Here is a 4,483-nt window from a genome sequence, read left to right on the forward strand (position 1 = left end):
ATTGAGAATCACTCAAGCCTCAGTTTTGAGCATTCCTGCTCAAAGTTTCCTTCAAGATAATGCTTGATTCTCTGTCCATTAACAATGAACTTCTTGTCAGAATCAATATCCTGAAGCTCAACATATCCATATGGTGACACTCCTGTAATCACATACGGACCCCTCCAACGGGATTTGAGTTTTTCTGGAAACAGTCTGAGCCTAGAGTTGAAGAGCAGAACTTTTTGTCCTGGCTCAAAGACTCTGGTTGACAACTTCTTGTCATGCCATTTCTTTGCCTTTTCCTTATAAATTTTTGCATTTTCAAAGGCATTGAGTCTGAACTCCTCTAGCTCATTTAGCTGGAGCAGTCTTTTTTCACCAGCTAACTGTGCATCCATGTTTATGAATCTGGTTGCCCAGTAGGCTTTGTGTTCCAGTTCTACAGGCAAATGACAGGCCTTCCCATATACCAGTTGGTATGGGGAGGTTCCTATAGGAGTCTTGAATGCTGTTCTATATGCCCACAGAGCATCATCCAAGCTCTTTGCCCAATCCTTTCTTCGGGCTATCACAGTCCGTTCCAGGATTCTTTTTAATTATCTGTTAGAGACTTCAGCTTGCCCATTTGTCTGTGGATGATACGGAGTTGCCACTTTGTGGCTAATTCCATATCTAACCATGGCAAGGTGTAGCTGTTTATTGCAGAAATGAGTGCCCCCGTCACTGATTAGTACTCTGGGAACGCCAAACCTGCTGAAAATGTTTTTCTGGAGGAATTTCAGTACGGTCTTTGTATCATTAGTGGGTGTAGCAATTGCTTCTACCCACTTAGATACATAGTCCACTGCCACCAGAATGTAAGTGTTTGAGTATGATGGTGGGAATGGCCCCATGAAGTCAATTCCCCATACATCAAACAATTCTATCTCTAATATCCCTTGTTGAGGCATGGCATATCCATGAGGTAGGTTACCAGCTCTTTGGCAACTGTCACAGTTACGCACAAACTCTCGGGAATCTTTATAGAGAGTAGGCCAGTAGAAGCCACATTGGATGACTTTAGTGGCTGTTCGCTCACTTCCAAAATGTCCTCCATACTGTGATCCATGGCAGTGCCATAGGATCCTTTGTGCTTCTTCTCTGGGTACACACCTGCGGATCACTCCGTTAGCACATCTCTTAAAGAGATATGGTTCATCCCAGAGGTAGTACTTGGCATCTGAAATTAATTTCTTTCTCTGCACGTAGCTGTACTCTTTGGGAATGAACCTCACAGCTTTAAAATTTGCAATATCTGCAAACCATGGAGCTTCCTGAATGGCAAATAGTTGCTCATCTGGGAAAGTCTCAGAAATCTCAGTAGAAGGGAGGGACGCTCCAGCTACTGGTTCTATTCGGGACAGATGATCAGCTACTTGGTTCTCTGTCCCTTTTCTGTCTCTTATTTCTATATCAAACTCTTGCAGAAGCAACACCCATCTGATGAGCCTGGGTTTTGAATCCTGCTTTGTGAGTAGATATTTAAGAGCAGCATGGTCAGTGTACACAACCACTTTGGATCCCACTAGATAGGATCTAAACTTGTCAATGGCATAGACCACTGCAAGTAACTCTTTTTCTGTGGTTGTGTAGTTCTTCTGTGCGTCATTTAGAACACGGCTGGCATAGTAAATGACGTGCAGAAGCTTGTTATGCCTCTGTCCCAACACTGCACCAATGGCATGGTCACTGGCATCACACATTAATTCAAATGGCAATGTCCAATCTGGTGCAGAGATAACTGGTGCTGTGACCAACTTAGCTTTCAGGGTCTCAAATGCCTGCAGACACTGTGTGTCAAACACAAATGGTGTGTCAGCAGCTAACAGGTTACTCAAAGGTTTTGCAATTTTCGAAAAATCCTTTATAAACCTTCTGTAAAATCCTGCATGCCCCAGAAAGCTTCTGATTGCCTTAACATTGGCAGGTGGTGGTAATTTTTCAACTACCTCTACCTTTGCCTTATCCACCTCTATTCCCTTGCTTGAAATTTTGTGCCCAAGGACAATTCCTTCAGTCACCATAAAGTGACATTTCTCCCAGTTTAAAACCAGGTTAGTCTCTTGGCACCTTTTCAAGACAAGTGCTAGGTGATTAAGACAGGAGCTAAATGAGTCTCCATATACTGAAAAGTCATCCATGAAGACTTCCAGAAATTTCTCTACCATATCTGAGAAGATAGAGAGCATGCACCTCTGAAAGGTTGCAGGTGCATTGCACAGACCAAAAGGCATTCTCCTGTAGGCAAACACGCCAGAAGGGCAAGTGAATGCTGTTTTCTCTTGGTCCTGAGGATCTACTGCAATTTGGTTGTAACCTGAATAGCCATCCAAAAAGCAGTAGTAATCATGGCCAGCTAGTCTTTCTAGCATTTGGTCTATGAATGGTAAAGGGAAATGATCCTTTCTGGTGGCTGTATTGAGCCTTCTGTAGTCAATACACATGCGCCACCCTGTGACTGTCCTTGTAGGAACCAGTTCATTTTTTTCATTATGAACCACTGTCATGCCTCCCTTTTTGGGAACAACTTGGATAGGGCTCACCCAGGGGCTATCAGAAATAGGATAAATAATCCCAGCCTCTAGTAATTTAGTGACCTCTTTCTGCACCACCTCCTTCATGGCAGGATTTAGCCTCCTCTGTGGTTGGACCACTGGTTTGGCATTATCCTCCAACAGGATCTTGTGCATGCATCTAGCTGGGCTAATACCCTTAAGATCACTTATGGACCACCCAAGAGCTGTCTTGTGTGTCCTTAGCACTTGAATCAATGCTTCCTCTTCCTGTGAATCTAAAGCAGAGCTTATAATCACTGGAAAAGTGTCACCTTCTCCCAGAAATGCATATTTCAGGGATGGTGGTAGTGGTTTGAGTTCAGGCTTGGGAGGCTTATCCTCCTCCTGAGGAATTTTCGAAAATTCCTTTACCTCCTCTAGTTCTTCTTGATCAGGTTGAGTATCTTTGAAGATGTCCTCAAGCTCTGATTCTAGGCTTTCAGCCATATTGATCTCTTCTACCAGAGAGTCAATAATGTCAGCGCCCATGCAGTCAATTGGTGTGTCTGGATGCTGCATAGCTTTTACAGCATTCAACTTGAACTCATCCTCATTGACTCTCAAGGTTACTTCCCCTTTTTGTACATCAATGAGAGTTCGCCCAGTTGCTAGGAAGGGTCTTCCCAGAATGAGAGTTGCACTCTTGTGCTCCTCCATTTCCAGCACCACAAAGTCAGTTGGAAAGGCAAATGGTCCAACCTTGACAATCATGTCCTCAATTATGCCTGATGGGTATTTAATGGAGCCATCAGCAAGTTGGAGGCATATCCGGGTTGGTTTGACTTCTCCAGTCAACCCAAGCTTTCTGATAGTGGATGCAGGTATTAGATTGATGCTTGCTCCAAGATCACATAGGGCTGTCTTGGTGCAAGCACCTTCTAATGTGCATGGTATCATAAAGCTTCCTGGATCTTGAAGCTTTTCTGGTAAGCTCTTTAATATGACTGCACTGCATTCTTTAGTGAGAAACACTTTTTCAGTTTCTCTCCAGTCCTTCTTATGACTTAAGATCTCTTTCATGAACTTAGCATAAGAAGGTATTTGCTCAAGTGCCTCTGCAAACGGAATCTTTATTTCAAGAGTCCTTAGATAGTCTGCAAAGCGGGCAAATTGCTTATCCTGCTCCGCTTGGCGGAGTTTTTGAGGATAAGGCATTTTGGCTTTATATTCTTCAACCTTAGATGCTGCAGGTTTATTCCTTACAGAAGTGGTTGAAGAAGCCTTGTTAGGGGGGTTACTGTCAGCACTCTCAGGTGTCTGATTCTCCCTAGGCGTTTGAACGCCAGGATTGGGAGGAAATTGGGCGTTTAACGCCAACTTTTCCCCCTTTTCTGGCGTTTGGACGCCAGAACTGGGCAAGGAATGGGCGTTTAACGCCAGCTTTCCTTCCCTTTCTGGCGTCTGAACGCCAATGACATTCCTCTCTGGGCTCTTACTGTCCTCAGAGGGATTTTGAACAGTGGTTTGGTTGTCCTCTGTCAATTGTTCCTTGTTTGGCTTTTTACTCTTTTGAGCAGTGTTATTCAGGGTCTTCCCACTCCTCAATTGAACTGCTTGACATTCCTCTGTTATCTGTTTAGATAATTGCTGTTTTGCTTGATTCAACTGCAGTTCTATGCTCTTGTTAGCAACTTTAGTTTCATGGAGCATCTCTTTAAGGTCTGCTAACTGTTCTGTCATCAGGAGCAATTGTTGATTAAGCTCAGTTATCTGTTCTTGAGGACTAGGGTCAGTGACTACAGCCATGACTTCCTCTTTTGGAGAGAACTCATTGCTAGAGTACAAATATTGATTTCTAGCAACAGTGTCTATGAGCTCTTGAGCTTCTTCAATTGTCTTCCTCATGTGTATAGATCCACCAGCTGAGTGGTCTAAAGACATCTGAGCTTTTTCTGTAAGCCCATAGT

This window comes from Arachis hypogaea, chromosome 5 (genome assembly GCF_003086295.3).
Source record: "Arachis hypogaea cultivar Tifrunner chromosome 5, arahy.Tifrunner.gnm2.J5K5, whole genome shotgun sequence".
NCBI classification, from domain to species: Eukaryota; Viridiplantae; Streptophyta; class Magnoliopsida; order Fabales; family Fabaceae; genus Arachis; species Arachis hypogaea.